The sequence below is a fragment of the Culex pipiens genome, chromosome 2 (assembly GCF_016801865.2).
Source record: "Culex pipiens pallens isolate TS chromosome 2, TS_CPP_V2, whole genome shotgun sequence".
Taxonomy (NCBI): domain Eukaryota; kingdom Metazoa; phylum Arthropoda; class Insecta; order Diptera; family Culicidae; genus Culex; species Culex pipiens.
The window spans coordinates 17,822,749-17,846,646 of NC_068938.1; the positions used below are offsets into that span (position 1 = coordinate 17,822,749).

The following is a 23,898-nucleotide window of genomic DNA, read 5'->3' on the forward strand; positions in this document are numbered from 1 at the left end:
ATTCTTCGGTATTGATCGAGTTCAAATATCGTAATAGTTCAACTGTGAGTAATTTTGACCAATTTTCGTCTCCATCTAACCCACAATCCACCAACTAGCGACGACATCCGTCGCGTCGTCTGCATCGCCGTCACAGTAATTTGATTTCAAAATTGAAAACAGTCATCTTCACCGACAATGACAAACCGAACCGAAAGTGTCTCTCTCTGTCTGCGCTCAGGGAAATCTGGAGGCATTCAGGCAAATCACCGGTATTAGAGGCTACCACGACAAATGCCGCAGAGGTTATGAAATGCGCCTGAAAACCAAAAGTGTGAAATCGATTCGGCCCTAGCGCACGTGCCTCTCGCCGGTGGAGAAATTGTGGGGTAGTTTTTCACCGCGCGACAAGGCCGTGTCGCGAAAAACTTTCTAAACCTGGCGCGCAAAAATCGGGTGATTGATTTCAGCGTCACCTGATCTTCGATGTCATTTTTTTTTTGTTGCTGCCCTCAAATCTGCTTAACCACGATGATTTAATGGTCGCGTTATCGATGCTAACCAAACCAAACCATTTTTACGACCCCCATTTAGACCCACAAGAATGACCATAAAATGCTTAAACCAGAAATGTTCACCCCGAAACTCGTCTCGCTTAATTTAATTTTAGAGTCTTTAAAAATGTGCCACGCCACGCGCGCGCTTCAGGTTCTCCTTGGATCGCGCGATATCCTTTTTTTGTTGTTCCTCAAACAGAGTTGCTCGCAAAACTGGGGCCGACGCGACCTGTCAGACTACAATCACTTGTCTCCGGGGCGTCGTTTGGCATCCCACCCCCCCGCGCCCACCCCGTGGGCCAGTTTTCGAGGGGGTTGATGAAGATCGACATGGTAGAAATAAACTGGGGCTCTCGAGGAAAAATGCGGTAGCAGTTTCGGTTTTTACGGCCCCCGGTTGAGCCTACCAGCTTTTACAAGGTGACGTGCACACGATAGGCATCTTGGGGTGAACACGTGGAGCTTTTGGGGGTGCTTGAACGCGTGATGATAAGGGTTAAGAGCTGGGGTGGAATTTCAGAGATCAAAGACTATTTCCGTTCTGGGTTGATAGACAGCCTGTTAGAAGACTTCGGAGGACTCTTGTAGACTCTTCTCTTGAAGACTCTCAAGACTCTTGAAGACTCTTCAAGATTTATCAAGATTCTTGAAGACTCTTCTAGACTCTTGGAGTATCTTGAAGACTTTTGAATACTCTTGAAGACTATTGAAGACTTTTGAAGACTCTTGAAGACTCTTGAAGACTCTTGAAGACTCTTGAAGACTCTTGAAGACTCTCGAAGACTCTTAAAGACTCTTGAAGACTCTTCTCTTAAAGATTCTTGCAGAATCTTGAAGACTCCTGAAGACTCTTGAATTCTCTTGAAGTCTCTTGAAGACATTTGAAGACTCTTGAAGACTCTTGAAGACACTTGAAAACTCTTGAAGACTCTTGAAAACACTTGAAGACACTTGAAAACTCTTGAAGACTCTTAAAGACTCTTAAAGACTCTTGAAGACTCTTAAAGATTCTTGCAGAATCTTAAAGACTCTTGAAGACTATTGAAGACTCTTGAAGACTCTTGAAGACTCTTGAAGACTCTTGAAGACTCTTGAAGACTCTCGAAGACTCTTGAAGACTCTTAAAGACTCTTAAAGACTCTTGAAGACTCTTCTCTTAAAGATTCTTGCAGAATCTTGAAGACTCCTGAAGACTCTTGAATTCTCTTGAATTCTCTTGAAGTCTCTTGAAGACATTTGAAGACTCTTGAAGACACTTGAAAACTCTTGAAGACTCTTGAAGACACTTGAAGACACTTGAAAACACTTGAAGACTCTTGAAGACTCTCGAAGACTCTTGAAGACTCTTGAAGACTCTTAAAGACTCTTGAAGACTCTTGAAGACTCTTAAAGACTCTTGAAGACTCTTCTCTTGAAGATTCTTGCAGAATCTTGAAGACTCATGAAGTCTCTTGAAGTCTCTTGAAGACTCTTGAAGACATTTGAAGACTCTTGAAGACACTTGAAAACTCTTGAAGACTCTTGAAGACTCTTCTAGACTCTTGAATACTCTTCAAGACTCTTGATGACTCTTCCAGACTCTCGAAGACATTTGAAAACTCTTGAAGACTCTGGAAGACTCCTGAAGACTCTTCTCTTGAAGATTCTTGCAGAATCTTGAAGACTCATGAAGTCTCTTAAAGTCTCTTGAAGACTCTTGAAGACATTTGTAGACTCTTGAAGACTCTTGAAGACACTTGAAAACTCTTGAAGACTCTTCAAGATTGTTGGGGACACTAATTTCATAAAAAAAAATCGAAAAAAATGGCAGAACATAAATATTGAAGTCATATAATTTGGGCCAATCTCACTTTGTATTGTTATGTCCTATAACTTAGTAAAGCTTGATTAGAAAATTCTGCAGCAAAAAATAACCCACCATCATAAAATGCAAAGTTCTTCAATCCCAAACCACAGTTATTCGACATCTGCCCGAACAGTCATCAACCTGCCCGAATGACCCAATTCCACCCCAAACTGCATGTACTAAAACTCCGCAAAAAATCCAATCAACGCCGTGGCGCTCGAAAACATGCGCTCTTCTCTCCCAGTGATGACTTTACAACCGTTCACCGTTCAGAACCCCTAATAACCCACAACAAACCGTATCCGAAAAACTGCACAACCATTTTTTTGCACTTTATAACCCCTAGCCCCGCGATATTGACATTTCAAAATCAGCGCCCATAAAGTGATAAATCTGGACCGAGGTGTCTCCTCGCATGATTCTTCCCGCCCGATTAGAGATGCCCCCGGGGGAAGATGCAGCGCAGCTGCAGAAGGGGCAAGACTTTCACTGAACACAAAACCATACTGTTTCGGCCGCCAATCAAACCATCAAGCCATAAAGCGTAAGTGGAGCTGTGCTACCACCCCAGCAGCTCTAAAAGCTTTTTCTCGGATGAGCTCTAAAACTTGAGCTGATTGCAAAAAGGTTGATAACGTTATTAGCGCCCTAAACGTCTCCCGTCACATCACCCATGTGGGGTTCAGATTGCAGCTGCTGCTGCCGGATCGTCGTGTCAGATCATCAATCAGGGGGTCGTAAAAACGGGGTGCCGAAAAATGTAACCGGGTTGGGCGAGACCTGCAAGATCCGCGTTTGCAACATTTGAAGGATTTGAATTTTTTCGGAAACATCGTCAAAATTTCAGATTCTAAAGGTTCAGAATTGATGTGTAAGTAATTCATTCAATTAGCTAACGTGTACAGAAATATGATTATGCAATTCATTCAAACAATCAAATGAATCTGAATTGTGTAGTTAGGTAATGGTAGGGTTGCCAGATCTTCTGAAATCATAACTCATTGAGTGACTCTTCAAAGAATCTGTTCAAAGATGCACTTTTAACCAACAGTGAAGAGCAAAATGGAAGTCTTCATTGGTTTATTCAATTCGTCAACTAGTGCAGGAATATGATTTTGCAAATTATAAAAAAAAAAAAAATGAAAATCTGAGTTATGTCGAAAGGTTTAAGAAGAGCTGCCAACCCTTCTGAGTTGATACTTCTTGAATTATAATGCTGCAATATTCTTCAAAAATCTCGTTTAAAGATGCACATTCAACTGCTGGAAAAGCAAAATTGAAGATTTTTTTTTATTTTCTTTAGTTGTTTGTTTTCCTTAAATGTTCTCATAATTTAAGACAGCGTTGCCAGATTTTCAACATGTTTGACAATTAAATTGATACAACTTTGCAAAAGTTTTTTTGTTGCTTCCTTAAATAAGTTAACACTTTGTTTTGTATGTTTTCATTTAAAGTGCTCATAACATAAGACATGGTTGCCAGTTTTTTGCCTGTTTGTGGGTAAAGTGGATTGCTTTGCTTTTTTAGGGTACAATTGATACAAATATTTAAAATTAGTTCTTGCTTTCTTAAATAAGTTAATTTCCAGAGCGCTTTTTGACTTTCCGTACAATGTTTTGTTAGTTTTCATGCAAAGTACTCATCATTTAAGAGTCACGATGAGTATCGAGAGGAAGCCTACTCAATTTGTGAGTGTGAGTGGTTTTCCGAACTCTGTTTAAGACAAGGTTGCCGGATTTTTTACTTGTTTGACAGTTTATTTCATACAAATATTTAAAACTAGTTCTTGCTTCTTTAAATAAGACAACTTTCAGTGTTCTTTTCAAGGTTTTCGATACATTGTTTTGTAAGTTTTTATGAAACTCATGATTGATGACAGGGTTGCCAGATTTTCAACATATTCGACTTTTTAACTGATGAAAAAATATGTAACACTAGTTCTGGCTTCATTTAATAAGTTAATAATTACAGTGCTTTTTTGTTTTTCGTCGCTTTGTTTTGCCTTCCTCACTGAGGTAAGGCTATAATCCTGCTCTACAATTGAACTTTTTATTAAAAGCTCGAAAACCCACCATGATGTATACATATCGACTCAGAATCGAAAACTGAAAAAATGTCTGTGTGTATGTGTGTGTGTATGTGTGTGTGTATGTGTGTGTGTATGTGACCAATAATGTCACTCAGTTTTCTCAGCACTGGCTGAACCGATTTTGACCAAACCAGTCGCATTCGACTTGGTTTAGGGTCCCATACGGTGCTATTGAATTGTTTGAAGTTTCGATAAGTAGTTCAAAAGTTATGTATAAAAATGTGTTTTCGCATATTTTCGGAAGATGAATAAATGGCAGTAAACTGAACCAAACATCATCATCCAATACATCGTTGGTTAGGTAATAGAAAGACCTTTCCAACGAGTCTATGACATTGAAGATCTGGCAACCCTGTCTCGAGTTATAACCACTTAAGTGATATTTATGTACTTTTTTGTAGCCGGATCTCATTTAAATGTATGTAAACAATGTCCGGATCCATCATCCGACCCATCGTTGGTTAGGTAATTAAAAGAACTTTCCAACGAATCTACAACATTGACGATCTGGCAACCCTGTCTCGAGTTATAACCACTTAAGTGATATTTATGTACTTTTTTTGTAGCCGGATCTCACTTAAATGTATGTAAACAATGTCCGGATCCATCATCCGACCCATCGTTGGTTAGGTAATCAAAAGACCTTTCCAACGAGTCTTAAACATTGAAGATCTGGCAACCCTGTCTCGAGTTCTGACCACTTAAGTGATATTTATGTACTTTTTTGTAGCCGGATCTCACCTAAATGTATGTAAACAATGTCCGGATCCATCATCCGACCCATCGTTGGTTAGGTAATTAAAAGACCTTTCCAACGAGTCCAAAACATTTAAGATCTGGCAACCCTGTCTCGAGTTCTGACCACTTAAGTGATATTTATGTACTTTTTTGTAGCCGGATCTCACCTAAATGTATGTAAACAATGTCCGGATCCATCATCCGACCCATCGTTGGTTAGGTAATCGAAAGACCTTTCCAACGAGTCTTAAACATTGAAGATCTGGCAACCCTGTCTCGAGTTCTGACCACTTAAGTGATATTTATGTACTTTTTTTGTAGCCGGATCTTACTTAAATGTATGTAAACAATGTCCGGATCCATCATCCGACCCATCGTTGGTTAGGTAATTGAAAGACCTTTCCAACGAGTCCACAACATTTAAGATCTGGCAACCCTGTCTCGAGTTATGACCACTTAAGTGATATTTATGTACTTTTTTGTAGCCGGATCTCATTTAAATGTATGTAAACAATGTCCGGATCCATCATCCGACCCATCGTTGGTTAGGTAATTAAAAGACCTTTCCAACGAGTCTTAAACATTGAAGATCTGGCAACCCTGTCTCGAGTTCTGACCACCTAAGTGTTATTTATGTACTCTTTTGTAGCCGGATCTTACTTAAATGTATGTAAACAATGTCCGGATCCACCATCCGACCCATCGTTGGTTAGGTAATTAAAAGACCTTTCCAACGAGTCTTAAACATTGAAGATCTGGCAACCATGTCTCGAGTTCTGACCACTTAAGTGATATTTATGTACTTTTTTTGTAGCCGGATCTCACTTAAATGTATGTAAACAATGTCCGGATCCATCATCCGACCCATCGTTGGTTAGGTAATCGAAAGACCTTTCCAACGAGTCTTAAACATTGAAGATCTGGCAACCCTGTCTCGAGTTCTGACCACTTAAGTGATATTTATGTACTTTTTTGTAGCCGGATCTCACTTAAATGTATGTAAACAATGTCCGGATCCATCATCCGACCCATCGTTGGTTAGGTAATCGAAAGACCTTTCCAACGAGTCCAAAACATTGAAGATCTGGCAACCCTGTCTCGAGTTCTGACCACTTAAGTGATATTTATGTACTTTTTTTGTAGCCGGATCTTACTTAAATGTATGTAAACAATGTCCGGATCCATCATCCGACCCATCGTTGGTTAGGTAATCGAAAGACCTTTCCAACGAGTCCAAAACATTTAAGATCTGGCAACCCTGTCTCGAGTTCTGACCACTTAAGTGATATTTATGTACTTTTTTGTAGCCGGATCTCACTTAAATGTATGTAAACAATGTCCGGATCCATCATCCGACCCATCGTTGGTTAGGTAATCGAAAGACCTTTCCAACGAGTCCACAACATTGAAGATCTGGCAACCCTGTCTCGAGTTCTGACCACTTAAGTGATATTTATGTACTTTTTTTGTAGCTGGATCTCACTTAAATGTATGTAAACAATGTCCGGATCCATCATCCGACCCATCGTTGGTTAGGTAATCGAAAGACCTTTCCAACGAGTCTTAAACATTGAAGATCTGGCAACCCTGTCTTGAGTTCTGACCACTTAAGTGATATTGATGTACTTTTTTGTAGCCGGATCTCACTTTAATGTATGTAAACAATGTCCAGATCCATCATCCGACCCATCGTTGGTTAGGTAATTAAAAGACCTTTCCAACGAGTCTTAAACATTGAAGATCTGGCAACCCTGTCTCGAGTTCTGACCACTTAAGTGATATTTATGTACTTTTTTTGTAGCCGGATCTCACTTAAATGTATGTAAACAATGTCCGGATCCATCATCCGACCCATCGTTGGTTAGGTAATCAAAAGACCTTTCCAACGAGTCCAAAACATTTAAGATCTGGCAACCCTGTCTCGAGTTCTGACCACTTAAGTGATATTTATGTACTTTTTTGTAGCCGGATCTCACTTAAATGTATGTAAACAATGTCCAGATCCATCATCCGACCCATCGTTGGTTAGGTAATCGAAAGACCTTTCCAACGAGTCTTAAACATTGAAGATCTGGCAACCCTGTCTCGAGTTCTGACCACTTAAGTGATATTTATGTACTTTTTTGTAGCCGGATCTCACTTAAATGTATGTAAACAATGTCCGGATCCATCATCCGACCCATCGTTGGTTAGGTAATCGAAAGACCTTTCCAACGAGTCTTAAACATTTAAGATCTGGCAACCCTGTCTCGAGTTATGACCACTTAAGTGATATTTATGTACTTTTTTGTAGCTGGATCTCATTTAAATGTATGTAAACAATGTCCGGATCCATCATCCGACCCATCGTTGGTTAGGTAATTAAAAGACCTTTCCAACGAGTCTTAAACATTGAAGATCTGGCAACCCTGTCTCGAGTTCTGACCACCTAAGTGTTATTTATGTACTCTTTTGTAGCCGGATCTTACTTAAATGTATGTAAACAATGTCCGGATCCATCATCCGACCCATCGTTGGTTAGGTAATCGAAAGACCTTTCCAACGAGTCTTAAACATTGAAGATCTGGCAACCATGTCTCGAGTTCTGACCACTTAAGTGATATTTATGTACTTTTTTTGTAGCCGGATCTCACTTAAATGTATGTAAACAATGTCCGGATCCATCATCCGACCCATCGTTGGTTAGGTAATCGAAAGACCTTTCCAACGAGTCCAAAACATTTAAGATCTGGCAACCCTGTCTCGAGTTCTGACCACTTAAGTGATATTGATGTACTTTTTTGTAGCCGGATCTCACTTAAATGTATGTAAACAATGTCCGGATCCATCATCCGACCCATCGTTGGTTAGGTAATTAAAAGACTTTTCCAACGAGTCTTAAACATTGAAGATCTGGCAACCCTGTCTCGAGTTCTGACCACTTAAGTGATATTTATGTACTTTTTTTGTAGCCGGATCTCACTTAAATGTATGTAAACAATGTCCGGATCCATCATCCGACCCATCGTTGGTTAGGTAATTAAAAGACCTTTCCAACGAGTCTTAAACATTGAAGATCTGGCAACCCTGTCTCGAGTTCTGACCACCTAAGTGTTATTTATGTACTCTTTTGTAGCCGGATCTTACTTAAATGTATGTAAACAATGTCCGGATCCATCATCCGACCCATCGTTGGTTAGGTAATCGAAAGACCTTTCCAACGAGTCTTAAACATTGAAGATCTGGCAACCATGTCTCGAGTTCTGACCACTTAAGTGATATTTATGTACTTTTTTTGTAGCCGGATCTCACTTAAATGTATGTAAACAATGTCCGGATCCATCATCCGACCCATCGTTGGTTAGGTAATCGAAAGACCTTTCCAACGAGTCCAAAACATTTAAGATCTGGCAACCCTGTCTCGAGTTCTGACCACTTAAGTGATATTGATGTACTTTTTTGTAGCCGGATCTCACTTAAATGTATGTAAACAATGTCCGGATCCATCATCCGACCCATCGTTGGTTAGGTAATTAAAAGACTTTTCCAACGAGTCTTAAACATTGAAGATCTGGCAACCCTGTCTCGAGTTCTGACCACTTAAGTGATATTTATGTACTTTTTTTGTAGCCGGATCTCACTTAAATGTATGTAAACAATGTCCGGATCCATCATCCGACCCATCGTTGGTTAGGTAATTAAAAGACCTTTCCAACGAGTCTTAAACATTGAAGATCTGGCAACCCTGTCTCGAGTTCTGACCACTTAAGTGATATTGATGTACTTTTTTGTAGCCGGATCTCACTTAAATGTATGTAAACAATGTCCGGATCCATCATCCGACCCATCGTTGGTTAGGTAATTAAAAGACTTTTCCAACGAGTCTTAAACATTGAAGATCTGGCCACCCTGTCTCGAGTTCTGACCACTTAAGTGATATTTATGTACTTTTTTTGTAGCCGGATCTCACTTAAATGTATGTAAACAATGTCCGGATCCATCATCCGACCCATCGTTGGTTAGGTAATCAAAAGACCTTTCCAACGAGTCCAAAACATTTAAGATCTGGCAACCCTGTCTCGAGTTCTGACCACTTAAGTGATATTGATGTACTTTTTTGTAGCCGGATCTCACTTAAATGTATGTAAACAATGTCCAGATCCATCATCCGACCCATCGTTGATTAGGTTATCGAGATACCTTTCCAACGAGTCCCTAACATTGAAGATCTGGCAACCCTGCCTCGAGTTCTGACCACTTATGAGCCCTTGAGTGATATGTGTGTTTTTTTGGATCAAATTTGTGTCCAAATCCATCATATTACATATCACCCATTGTTGGAAAAGAGTGAGGAAGGCACCAACCACATAGGTGGATTAAGTTAGTTTTTTTTTATAAATTGTGGTAATTTAAAGTAGTAAAGGGGTAATTCAAGTTATTATTGAGTTAATGAAGTAATTTTTTATTGAAAAAGATTCGTTTAATCTTTTAATTTCTGTCAACATTATATTTTATCAATAATTAATTTTATTTCATTTTAAATAAGAGTGTTACACAAAGATTGCGAAAAAACTATGTACAATGCCATACTACATCTTCTTTGAATTTTCATCAAGCCATTCACTTAAAATATTTTTGAGCACGGTTTTTTTTTATTAGAATTCCTCAAATTTCAAAAATATTTTTAGTATTTTTTCACTTCGCTGCAAGCAAAGATTAATTTTCAGAAACTGATGTTGAAATCAACTTGACAATTACAACTTTTACTCCGCATTTTTTTTGTAATTTATTTTTGTCTTTACGATCATTTTGATTTATTTAGATGGAACTTTGTCTGTACGTTTTTAGTGTAAGGTACAGGGACAAATCGTGCTTGCCATTTCATTAGAGCACATAACTTTTTTAACCAAGAGTGTGTCCCTTTCACACCTTATGTAAACTGTCATTAGAGTGAAAGGGATACACTATTGGTTACAAAAGTTATGTGCCATTTTGAAATGTTAGGCTCTAAATCTCGTTTTTTTACTTTTTATTACTGAAAAAATAATTCCCGAAATTACTGAAAAAATAATTCCCGATAATCTGGTAAAAAAATTATGATTTTTCTGAAAAAAATAAAAACTAAAATATTGTCAAACAAAATTAGACAAAATATTTGCGGAATCAAATCTGGAAACACCTGGATGTTTTTTAAAATATTATTTTTGAAAAATGTGTACGTTTGGATCCAGTAACTTAAGTTATTAATTGGCAGACTGGCAAGTTTTAAATGCTTCTGGATCTAGTTGTTGTGTTTTTTTTATTTTAAAAAATAAGTTTTTTCAGCTTATCGACTTTCAGCTTATTGATGAATAGCAAATTGTCATGATTTTCTCAATGAACATGAATTCGAATCAGAAAACGGAATGCATTTTTAGATTCTTTGGACAATTTTCCATTAGAAGAAGGTTAAGTTATGTTTGTAATTAATAAATTTTATGTGTTTTTGAAATATAATTGAAAAAAATCGTCAAATCAATAGGCCGTTATATAAAACAATTTATTTTTTAAAAATGTGAAAAAAATTTATTCGTACTTCGAATTCAGTTTAAAATGCAATTTGAATTGATAATATTATAAACCAAACTTGTTTGAACAAATTTCATGCAAAATTGTGACTTTTAACAATTTTACCTAAAATTAATATGTGTTTTGTTAAAAAGTTTATAAACTTAGCTAAATAATTATAAAAATAGATTTTTTTTCTTTAAAACTATTTTACCCACCTTAGCGATGGTTAATTTGTCATAGAAATAAAAACATCTTATTAATGTTAACAAGAAAAACTATGACTATAAAAGTCACCCCGGTATTTAAAATAACAATTATCAACTGAATTATTTTAAAAAAGCATTATTCAAAAACTTTTTTTCTAAGTTAGTGCATGGACCTTGTGTAGCCTACACAGCAAATAAATCATGGAAATATTACATCTGGAGAGGGGTACATCTTTTATGGGTAATTCTCTACCAACTCACACGAAATCGGGAAAAGTTGCCCCGACCCCTCTTCGATTTGCGTGAAACTTTGTCCTAAGGGGTAACTTTTGTCCCTGATCACGAATCCGAGGTCCGTTTTTTGATATCTCGTGACGGAGGGGCGGTACGACCCCTTCCATTTTTGAACATGCGAAAAAAGAGGTGTTTTTCAACAATTTGCAGCCTGAAACGGTGATGAGATAGAAATTTGGTGTCAAAGGGACTTTTATGTAAAATTAGACGCCCGATTTGATGGCGTACTCAGAATTCCGAATAAACGTATTTTTCATTGAAAAAAACACTAAAAAAGTTTTAAAAAATCTCCCATTTTCCGTTACTCGACTGTAAAAATTTTTGGAACATGTCATTTTATGGGAAATTTAATGTACTTTTCGAATCTACATTGACCCAGAAGGGTCATTTTTTCATTTAGAACAAAATTTTTCATTTTACAATTTCGTGTTTTTTCTAACTTTGCAGGGTTATTTTTTAGAGTGTAACAATGTTCTACAAAGTTGTAGAGCAGACAATTACAAAAATTTTGATATACAGACATAAGGGGTTTGCTTATAAACATCACGAGTTATCGCGATTTTACGAAAAAAAGTTTTGAAAAAGTTACTTTTTGCGTTTCTCTTTGTTTCGTCGTCCGTGTCTGTCGCGGGTGACCATGAACGGCCATGATCGATGACGACCAACTTTTTCAAAACTTTTTTTCGTAAAATCGCGATAACTCGTGATGTTTATAAGCAAACCCCTTATGTCTATATATCAATTTTTTTGTAATTGTCTGCTCTACAACTTTGTAGAACATTGTTACACTCTAAAAAATAACCCTGCAAAGTTAGAAAAAACACGAAATTGTAAAATGAAAAATTTTGTTCTAAATGAAAAAATGACCCTTCTGGGTCAATGTAGATTCGAAAAGTACATTAAATTTGCCATAAAATGACATGTTCCAAAATTTTTTACAGTCGAGTAACGGAAAATGGGAGAATTTTTAAAACTTTTTTAGTGTTTTTTTCGATGAAAAATACGTTTATTCGGAATTCTGAGTACGCCATCAAATTGGGCGTCTAATTTTACACAAAAGTCCCTTTGACACCAAATTTCTATCTCATCACCGTTTCAGGCTGCAAATTATTGAAAAAAACCTCTTTTTTCACATGTTCAAAAATGGAAGGGGTCGTACCGCCCCTCCGTCACGAGATATCAAAAAACGGACCTCGGATTCGTGATCAGGGACAAAAGTTACCCCTTAGGACAAAGTTTCACGCAAATCGAAGAGGGGTCGGGGCAACTGCTGTGTGAGTTGGCGGAGAATTACCCTTATGTCTTTTACCTCTGGAAATGTGAAATTTTACCACATTTCTGGTGTAATGTAACTTTTTTTCTGGTGTAATGTAACTTTTTTAGTCTAAATTGAGGTAAAATTACAACATAGAATTTCAATTTATTTTTGGAATATTTTTCAACTGTTAAAGTTTTTCTCAAGATTGTCATTAAAATAATGTACATGGTACATGGTAAAAAAAAATAAATTTGGAAGGTGAAATTTTTGAATGTTGAATATTATTTAAAACTTACTTTTTAAAATGACAATGTTGAGAAAAACCTTAACAGTTGGGAAATATTCCAAAAATAAATTGAAATCCTTTCAATGTCACCCAGGTTTAAGGTACCTTAATATCGAACCCCGATTGAATACATCGAAATAGTTTACTATTGAAACGGATGATTTTAAGATACCTGAGATATGCCTAAATCAATCAAGTTCAAACCTCAAACAACCTTGCACTAAGCTATCTTGTCTCTTCTTGCCATCCAAAAAAAACCTCAAAATTCCAAGCCCCAAAACCCAAACCTTGCATGCAATAGTCTTTGCTCGCGCCCCTCAAAACTGCAACCCGAAACCCCCGGGAATCTCGAACCGTCTTCAAAGTTGACGAACCACATCGCGTAACCCAATCCGAACGAAAAAGTCGCTCGCTCCAGATTGCAATTCCAGGGAATCGATCCGGCCGTTCCGGACTTGAACTCCGAGGCCGAGGGCCTGAACTTTCAAACGTAAAATTTGCATATTTTGTGGTAGGACCGTGAACCAGGGTGGAGGGATGAAATGATCTGATTTATCATCGATAGGTTTCGCTCAGCGCAGGGGAGATAGTTCCGAGACTTCGCCGGTGGTGACCGGCGACCGACGACGTCGCGATGAGAAATTAATGGCTATTTTATTAGACAACGTTTTATTGGGCATGATTGGCGAATCATTAATCAAGTTTAACGTTTTGGAGCAGGGCTTTCGCTGGCAGGTCGGGGACCTGCGCGCGAGCGCCCCCTAGGAGATTGATTTATTCAGCTTTTGTGGGGACGGGTGGACTTTCGCGAGATGCCCTGGAAGAATCAATCACACAAGGCCTCCAAATCTAATAAAGGCGCGACCATTTCGACTGCGTGCAGATGTAGAGCCGTAGATTGCGCGCCAAGGTTGGCATTTTTTCGGGTGCGATTACCTCCGCGATACGCGTCTAAGGCCGAAATTGACCACCCGAGAGATGGCAATCACCTGCCAGGCAAGGACCTCCAACGCGAACAAATCAATTAGGCCGTCGCGAGAGGAGGCTGATCTTGGAGGGGTGATTTAAGGTTGATTTATGGTCTAGATCCGTTACGGAGTCAGTTTTTTTTTTTTGCGACGTTCAGGTTCAATTACAGGTCGTAAAAGTGCAGCCAAGTTGGCGAGGACAGCTAGTTTTGGACGAAAAATTGGCCAAATAGATCAATTTGCTATTTTTGGGATGCAGATTGGAGGGTCGTAAGGAAGTGCGGAGTTCCGCGACCGGTCGTTTTAAAATGTAAATTGTTATCTCGAAAGTTGTCGATTGATGGCAATAAACGCGGGTCTTGGAGGTCACCTCGCCTCATGGTATCAACCAGATTGACTTCAGTAATCTACACAAAGTTAAGTCCCTCCAAAAATTTGGCACACTGATCATCTACACGGAAAGAAATCCGTTTTCAGAAGTGTGAACAATCGTTAATGAAATTCAGAACCATGAACAAAGTGTTCAAATTGCATGATAAGTTATCTGAAAACGTATCATTACATTTAAACAAAGTGTTCATGGTCCTAATTTTCGTGAACGTTTTTTGACGATTTTTGAAGCGGATTTTTCTCCGTGTATTCTTGACTCTGGTAACTTCAGTAACCTACACTGAGTGGTTTCCATCGAAAACTAGGTGTCCTATGCCATCCAGGAACTCTTTAGAGCCTTCAAATGAAGATTAACCGTCTCTGAACACCTCTTCTTGTACCGTAGACCTACAGGGAGCCTCACCTAAAAAGTCTACGCATTTCCTTACGCAACCCGAAAGACAATTCTCACGGTCCAGTTCCAAGCCCACATGTGGCAACCTCCAAGATAAACAACGCTTCTTTTGTCAATTTCAGCACGGGCCAATCCCCCAATCAAAACTCCTTCAGCCCCGGACCAACTGGTCCGAATAATTCCCCGTGCTACTGTTTTCTTTATCCAATCACTTTTCATGTAGCGCTCCAACAATCCAAATATTATCACTCCAAACAACCTAGCAGTGTCGAACAACGCCTCGACAATCTTTTCAACACAACACAAAACATCGACACGAATGATGAACTCCGACATGTCGGGACGGACATCTCCAAAACGCCTCAAGTGTCCAAAGTTTCTTCGCGCTTACTTCTGTTCATCACAACTCCCAACTCTCTTTCAAACACTTTGCTACTCACCTTCAGCGTTGCGCGCCGCTTGCTCCAAAATCTGTCCAGACGAAACACCCGAAAAAAGCTAAAAACACTCGCGCGTTTCTTCTCGCGCGCGCGCGCACTCTTCAAGCCGTGTTCCACACAACCACTTCGAGAGGTCCTCACTCGTGTGCGTTGTTTATCTTCAGCCAGGGACCCTCGAGCTTTCGGCGCTGGGATCTTCCTCGCGCGCACTTGACTTTTGCCCAAATGGCAAGGTGTGTGGGCCTTCTTCGGCGATCGACCTCCCGGTTACGCCGGGCTTATCGTCCGTGAATGTCACTGGATGTCCGCGAGGATCGCTAAAAGTCACTTCGGAGGTCGACGGGATCGCGGCGCGATCGCGAGGATCACTGGAAATTTTTATTTACACACACAGAAACACTACGGCGAGAGATCGCCGGGAAAGGTCAGTCCCGCGACGTGAGCTGATTACTGAACGAGGTATGATCTTGTTTTTTCCGTTGTTGTTTTTCGAGACGATCTTCACTTCTTGAACGAGCGCACTTGAATGTCTTCTGCCCTTCTTCGATGGCCTTCTTGCGCGTGCAAGGAATTTCGCCACAAAAGATCACCACAAAGGTCAGGACCACGTAACGACGATCACTTCAGGACCTCTCTCAGAAAAGTCAGCGTCTTCTTCGTTGTTTTTGATGTTCAGCGATCTTCAGGCTAATTAGTATAAGCCCACGTCCACGTCCAATAACTTTTTAATAATTTAATCCCAAACCGGCTGCCGGACGCTCTTCACCTTAATCCGACGGATCCGACCGTGGGATACTTGCTTCGTCGACTATGTCGACCAGATCCCCGGTGCTACAGTTTCACTTTCTTCACTGATACGCAGCGCTCGCTTACGACACACTCACTACACCCCAGCGGTAATCATTTGTCATTATCTTTAATCGTGCGCTAACTTGTCGCGTTTTTACCCGACTTGCCCACACTTGAAACACTTTCCCGGGGTCCACTTTTTTCACTTCTTCCGAAGTCGCTTCTGCCGACGACGATGATCCCGATGATGCGTGTGCCTCAGCACCGGTTCGTCGCTTGGCACGCCACGCGTTCAAGTCTCTCCTAATTAGCCTAATGACGACGACCGGTGGGGTCACTTGCACTTTCGTTCGACGTAGTTTTTTTTCTCGTTTAAGACCTTAACACAGTTCTGACTCTGTTCAAGTGATGCGCGCCAGGTGATAAGCCGAGTGACATTGAAGTCTCTCTGAAGAGGAGGAGGTTTGCGCCGAGCGTCACTTTTTAATGGTTTCAGTCCTAATTTGGAACGAAGACGATGATGACCAGGTTGTTTATTTTTGAGTGTTGCGCTGGTGTGTTTTATTGAAATCTAGGTTTGTTTTTTGCTAGTTTGATTGTTGTTCTGCCACAGACAGGCTGACGATGATGGTTTAGTTCCTTTTTATGGGAGTAAAGATGACGAGGGGCGATCTGGAAGAGATAGCGAGGGTAAAGATGGTGTTATGTCAAGACCAATTTTGGGGGGCGCCAGGCAGTTGAGGGCACTGCAACATTACGAAATCATTGCGGCAGATGGTGCAGTTTGCTTTGTGTTTTTTTGGTGCGACGTTTATTGAAGAAGTGTGGGAAGATCTCGTTTGTTTAGCAGATTAAGGATAAATTTCGATTTCCATACAAATTGCCGATTTCAAATATTTAAACAACTTATTTAGCAACGAATGCAATGAAAGAAACTTGCATGCTCAACTCTTTTTGAGATGTTTATCCTTCGATTTCAGTTAAAAACGCCTTTTAGAATGTTTAATTGAACGTCAAAGTGCTAATATGCCAACATTAGTTGCATGCTAATTTTCTACTTTGTTCTAAACAAAATAAACTACTTTATGAAATAATCAGTTTCATACAAAAATCAGTTTGTTTCACTGAAGAAATTTTTTCGCATGATTTCGTATGATTAATGAAGTCTTTATGAGCTAAGATTGATATTTTGAAAAATAGCTTTTTTGAAAAAGCAACTTTACAGAATTACTGAAAACTAAATAAATGTTTTAAAATTTTAAAGCAAATCTTATAAATGACCTTATACCCCTTTGAAAAAAGAGGAGAAAAATCAGAATACTTTCTGAGTTGATATATTGGTTATGATACTATTTAAATCTTTAATGTCAAATAAGTTTCAAATCCAAAATGAAAAAAATCCTCAATCAGAGACAAAAAACCTGATAAATTTAGAATTATAACATATATTTGTTTGTTCACATTTAAACCATGTCAATTTAAACAACTTTTTCGGCGAAAAAAATCCTGCTTTTTGTATTTTATTTTTGTATTTCTGATTTTAATGTGTATTTTACTTTTAATCAGTGTTCATTATTACTGTTAGTATTCAACTAAATGAAAGTTTCCGGATTTTTTTAGTTCTATAATTTTTTAATAATCTGTAGGCTGATTGACTATTAAATGATAAGATTTTATTTTGTAAAGGAAATGACTCAAATTTGACTGGAATGGTGTCACAAAACAGAATTTTGATTATTAAAGCAAGAAAAAAATAAACACAATTTGTGCATGATTCGATTACCGAAAGTCCCATACAAAACTTCAGATAATTGAACTTCGAATAATCGAAACATCGGATAATCGAGTCTAGACTGTACATCAAAATTTTTTAATGTTTTTTCAAATTTTAAAAAAATCATTGATGAAAAATTAAAAATTAAATAACGAGCCATAGTTTCAAGATTCTCAAATATAATTGAAATTTTACCATCCTAATGAATATTGTACAATAATTCAATATATTTATGTTGTGTTCACTAATGTGTAACGCTGTTTATTGTCTTTTGCAACTTTTGTTAACTTAAAATTTTAACTCGTCCCTTTTATTGAGGTACAAACAAATTTTCAAATTTTGAATTGAACAGATAGCTAAATATTGTTAAGTCGTGTTTGCCATTATTCTGAATTTCTATCGATTAAACACCAAGGTTTTTTTTTTTTTGCATAGTTACAATTTCGACGATTTGAAATGTTGTTTTTTGTGTACAGCTTTGGTAATTTTTAATCATTTGTTTTCTAGTAAACTGCTTTAGGAACTAATAACAATAAATGATAAATAACAAGTAAGTAGAAAAGTTTCATGAAAAAATAGGATCGCAGATTTACCTGATTTTTTTAAATAAATTTACAATGTTTTTGCAATGTCTGTTTCCAAACTGCAGTCTGGTATTTCTTATAAATGTTTAAGTCATATTGAAGTGGCAAAATTTATTTTAAAAATATGTGTATGGCAATTACTTTTGTGCAATTCCGTCATGTAACTACTTCTTTTCCTGTCATTCTTGAATGACGAATAGGCCTACTTTTCTGGACCAAAAAAAAACAGAATCGAACACTTTTCAAGATAAATGCTGCAAAGTTCTACTTTTCAGCAATGAAATGGATGCTGAAAAGTTGATTTTTTCAGCACTTGTTTCGAATAGTAATTGTTTTCAATGTTTTTAGATTTAAACGGTTAATTTTCAAAATACATGACCATTTAACTTATAATTCCACTCAAAGGGGGTTTTTAGGAATTGCAAAAAATATTGTATGGAACTCGATGCAAAACTTGATTTTTCAGCACTCGTCGTATTTATCCATAAATACATAAATGTAAAACTAGTTCTGAAAAAAATCTTCTTTTTGCAACTTGTTGCATAAACTACTATTACTAAAGTATGATCGAATGCTAAGTTGTTTTGGAAAAAAAATCAAGCTCGATCGATATTATTTATAGAACTAACTGAAAAATTATTCAAAATGGCTTTTTAAAATTCGTTATTAAAAATTGGCATGAATTGAGTAAAAATCTATAAAATAATGTTGGTTACAAAGAAACATTTTCTTATTTCAAAAATCAAGTTTAATTGAAATAGTAGTTTATGCAACAAGTTGCAAAAAGTTGATTTTTTCAGTAATAGTACATTAAAATTTGACGAAATTTTTTTTTGCTAGTCCAGGAAATAATCTTGGAATTGAATTTAAGTGGAATTGCCACATGTTTCGTTAATTGATCGTTTAAATAAAAAAAAATATTGAAAAGTTCAACTTTTCAGCACCTATTTCAGTGCTAAAAAGTATAACTTTTCAGCCCTTGTATCGAAAAGTATGACTTTTCTATTTTGTTATTTTTGTAAGAAAAAATTAGGCCGTTTTGCCGTTAAAAAAAACTGGAAAACATAGCTGTTCGAAGAGTGAATTGCAAAACAAAAACAATTTCAAATAGAAGAACCCTAAGTGGCTTTTTCCACGCTGTAAGGATTGTCGATTCCATAAGATAATATTTTGCATTTTTTGATTATTTTGAAATAATTTGAAACACATCTCTTGGGTAATTTTGGGTGAGTTATAATTTTTATCAAGAGAACAGTCCATTAAAAAAACAGTGAAAACCACAGATCGTAAAATTGAAAAAAAAAGTTTTCTAGTAAGAAATCAATCAGAATTTCAAGTTTTACTCAATTTTGAATTCCTTAATCCATCAAAAAATTATGCGAAATAAATCAGATAGGCACTTTTCACTATTCAAAACTAGAGTTCTGCCACGAAAATTAAAAAAAATCTATGAAAAAACTCCTTAAAAATTAAGATTTTTCTGAATGTCTAATTTTACACAAAGATTTCATCGATTGTAACAACAGAATCAACAATACACAACATTGCTAATGGAAACTGATAAAATATAACTTCAGCACAAACCACATAACTCCGTCGGCATTGCAAATCCGCGCGCCAAGCAGTCCATATTGGTGGACCTCCATTTGCTCATGATATCCAACCAACATTCAATGCTTTGAAACTTTCACGAAATCTGTTTTGTTATTTTTTATTTTTTTTGTGTTTTAAATTTTGTATCCATGTTTTTTTTAGCACAAATAACACTTCTGCTCAAAACTCAATTTATTCGTACTGTTGCAGCCCACAAACTGTGTCTATTTTAGTTGAAATCAACACTGTTGAAGATCCTTGCGACGACTTTGATTTGCATGCAAAATCTCCGAGGGGTTCGTCACTTCTCCAATCATTGATGTCACTCAAAGAAGCTTTAACGTAATTTCACCTTTTGATTCCTTTTCTTCCACTGATGTTATTCCTCCTTCAATTAACTTCCATCATAATATCCAGTATGATTGATTTCCTTTATTTTCTCCAAATCCCCACTTTGCGCGATCACCTTAATCCATTTCCGCACGAGTGTGTGTGTGTTTGTACGTCACTCTGCGATTTTTATTCTTGCTTCCCTCAATTCCGTTGTTCCGCTCTGTTCTGACCAGAACTCGGTCACATGCCACACACTCACAGGCGCAATCACACACGTGTACCCCCGCGCGCAATTCTTGAACTGCAGGACAAGACGTACAGAAACAGAAACAGGTAGAATGTGCAGGAATTCTCGTCACTACTGATCCAGTTTCTGCGCGATCGCGCGCTCGCACCACACAGGTTCTCGTACTCTTTGCTCCGGTACTCCGGGTACCTCGTACCCACACACGTAGTTTTCTTCCTTCTTGCACGAAGGTACCACACGGAAGAACTCGCCAAGAACACACACGTTACAGTCACTGCCGACGATAATGACACCGTTTAGCTCCTCAAGTCTCGACTTCCGTAGATTGAACGAGGAGGTTCTCGTCTAGACGCGACCAACGCAACAAAAAAAAAACGTCACCGTCAAGGAAGTACCCCGCACACACACGAGGACCCCCGTGTCACGAGAAGCTCACGAGCGCAACACAAAACGCGGACAACAAACCGACAGCGACGACGAGACGATGCGATGTGCCCGCTGCTTGAGGACGACAAACGCAGCAGAGCTGTGCCAATCCACACGCCAGATCCAGAGTGGAGTGGAACCCGACCCGATCGCCGACGACGACGACGACGACGATCAAACAAAAGCAGAGCACGAGATGATAGCCGCGCGCGACTCTCTTCTTCGCGAGGAGCAGCAGCTAAAACAGCCTCGCCCTGGATGCTGCGCGCGAGTTCGTTACAGATTCTTGTGCTTTAGTTTTCTCTTCGCGATCGCGCACTCTCGCAAGAGAGCGTGCGCGCGCGCGCAGGATCCTGTCGGGTTGTTTGAAAGGAAAGCTGCAAAAATGAGAGAGAATCGCGCAGCTGTTTCGTTGATATCGCGCAAAGACTTCTTTGCCTATGCGCGCGCTCTCGCAACTCTCCCGCTCTCTGAATGTTTTGGTTGTGTGTTGGGTCCACCTTAGGAGCATGCTTGAACGGTTTCGTGTGTACTGTGTATTTGAGGAGGAAGCTTCCACCCCCACCTTGGAAGCTCTGTGCGCAATAATAGTGATTTTAAAAGAGGAGTGAGGAGCAAAAGAGAAGAGTGACGCGCAATAATGGGAGAGAGTCTTTGAGTGTAACTTAGAGTTACTGAGTTACAAAAGATAATATTTTTTTAAATTCGTGATAAGAATCTGTTTCATTAACTCTCCAGCAGTATTCAACAATGCGAATTCCTCACTTAAATATTTATTTGAAGTAATGAAATCATTAAAAATAAATTCAAAAAAAAAATATTCTAAATCGTACAGCGCAGATGTAAGTTAAAAAGTCAAATAAGGTCAAAAAGGTCGAAAGTTGGAAATTGAAAAAAACTATTTTTAATTTTTTTTAGTAAGAAGCTGAAACATTACAATATTTTTTAAGGTTTTCTTCTATTTCAAACATTCATAAACAATGTTGTATGAGAGAGAAGTCGGAACAAAATACATATTTTCATAAAATTTATATTATTTAAAAAAGTTTATTCTTGTTTCAAATATATAATTGTGTTTTGCATTCTACCTAATATTCATAATCAGTTCATGACATAGTTTTTGAAAAAATGTTCTAAACTGAAACATATTATTGTTTCTGGGATATTTCTGTACTTTTTTTTCTAATCTTTCGGACGTATTCTTACGTTAGTATTTATGCGAGTATTTCCATTATTTCAAACAGGAACAGTACAGTTCTTCAAATATATTGAATCTGATTTTGTTTTCTTTCATAATTATCATTTTTTGTTATATTTTTGTTAGTTTTCCAATAGTTTTAATCATCAATTTTTTTCCAATAGTTTTTTTTTTAAATCAACCTTATTTTATATTCTAACCAAACAAAATAAGTTTAATATTTCTGGTGAGGTCTAAATTCGATTATCAGAAGTTTAGTTTATAAGATGTTCGAATATTCGCAGGTTTGTATGGGACTTCGGATAATCGAATCATGAACATTTTTCATTTTCTTACTTTTAACATCAAATTCGTGATCTGATATCCTATTTTAGTCAAATTTTAAAAGTGAAAAAACTTACTTTTCAATAACAAAAAAGTTTTATTTAATTTCATCGTTGCCAAAATTGGTTTGAAAAATCAGAGGGCAGAAAAATACTTTTCCATAAAGCTTCAAAATTTCCATAAAAATAGAAGTCTTATCAACTGAAAACAATCTTAAATTATTTTTTCTGTATTAATAATCATATTTAGAGCTTGTTTCAAAATCTTTTTTTTTATTATTATAGAGACTTTACACCATTGTGCATTCATCTCTTCAAGGTGGATAGTGAAAGAGGAAAGATTACAGAGTTTAAAATCACTTCAATAATTATTACCATGCCTTTTTTCTAACGATTTCTGTCTATGTTTCAAATATTTAGCGGAATATTTAACATTCCAACGCCCAAGGCTCCAAAAAAGTTGGAACGGTAACTTCAACTCGCTGGTTCTCGGGCATAACTCACCCAATCAAGACAATTCTTTTTTCTAGTGATTTGTTAGGATGTCTAGATGATCCTAGAACTTTGCAGAACTCAATTTGATCAAATCTGTAATTTTTGCGATCAAAAACATCGTTCCAACTTTTTTTTTCGCGTGTAAAAAAAAATTCGCCAAAAATTCCGCGGAGGCTGTCGTTTTAAAAAAGTTGGAACGATGTTTTCGGTCGCAGAAATTACAGATTTGTTCAAATCAAGTTCTGCAAAATTTTAGGATCATCTAGACATTCTTACAAATCACTGGAAACAAGAATCGTCCCGATTGGTTGAGTAATGCCCGAGAACCAGCGAGTTGAAGTTACCGTTCCAACTTTTTTGGGAGGCTTGGGCGTCCGTGTAAGTTGGACATGCGTTGGGCGTTCCAGTGTTAAAGAGTGAATTATCAAGTTCTTCAAGTTTATCTTCGTCCTCTTCTTCCAGGGATTTAGAAGTTATCTCACAACATTTTTTCTTATAATATTTTGCTTTTATGACATCTTCATCTTCTTCATCTGTTTCTTCTGCAGCCATCTCTCTTCGTTTTTTTGTTAGTTCGTCTTCCGCGTCCAAATATGCCTGTAAGCGCTTTCGGCGGCGGGTGTGCTAAGAAAGCACGGTCTCGAATCCATCGTTGTCTTCTTCGTCAATTTCACTTGTTTCCATTGCATTTTGTTCTGGTTTACTGTTGTTGCTTTTACTGCTGCTGCTGCTACTTGGCTCAGGTTCAATCGGTGGTGTACTGCTTTTTTGGTTCACCTTTTTAGTTGAATCCGCACATTTTTTGTTCTTTGCTTTGAGTTTGCAAAGCGATTTTTTGCCTATAATCGTCACTGTTGCAGCAGCATTGTTTACAGTGATTGATTTCGGCGTTGGCTGTTTCAGCAACATCCGCAGGGTCCGAACTCCATTTGGGATTCCTGGGAAGAAGTTAATCCAGCGGTCTTTGGCGATGGTCAAAATTTCGCCGTATTTACTCATCACTTTTACTACGTCGTCATTGCTTATGCCTAGAGGTAGGTCAAGCACACGAACTTCCGTAGCGTTGTTGTCCAGGTAAATCGGAATTTTGCAACCCTGATAAACCAGAGGTTTGTCGATGATGGACGAGGCCATTGCTGAGTCGGCGAACTGCAACACGGCT

At 37.9% G+C, this 23,898-nt stretch overlaps 1 protein-coding gene across 2 annotated transcripts in view; it reads right to left on the bottom strand.

Moving 5' to 3' along the window:
• The window catches only part of LOC120419466 (MDS1 and EVI1 complex locus protein EVI1-B-like), a 136,905-nt gene extending 116,056 nt beyond the window's left edge, over nt 1-20,849 (bottom strand). Inside the window, exons 1-2 of one of the 2 annotated variants that reach the window (XM_039582151.2) lie at nt 20,067-20,849; nt 14,975-16,435 (exon numbers count right to left, since the gene is read on the bottom strand). The gene's annotated coding sequence lies outside the window, so the exon portion shown is untranslated. Of the gene's footprint in view, nt 1-14,974; nt 16,436-19,705; nt 20,029-20,066 lie in introns of those variants that run through there. The other variant, XM_052707718.1, reaches the window with a different exon arrangement.
• Between the last annotated feature and the right edge of the window lie 3,049 nt (nt 20,850-23,898).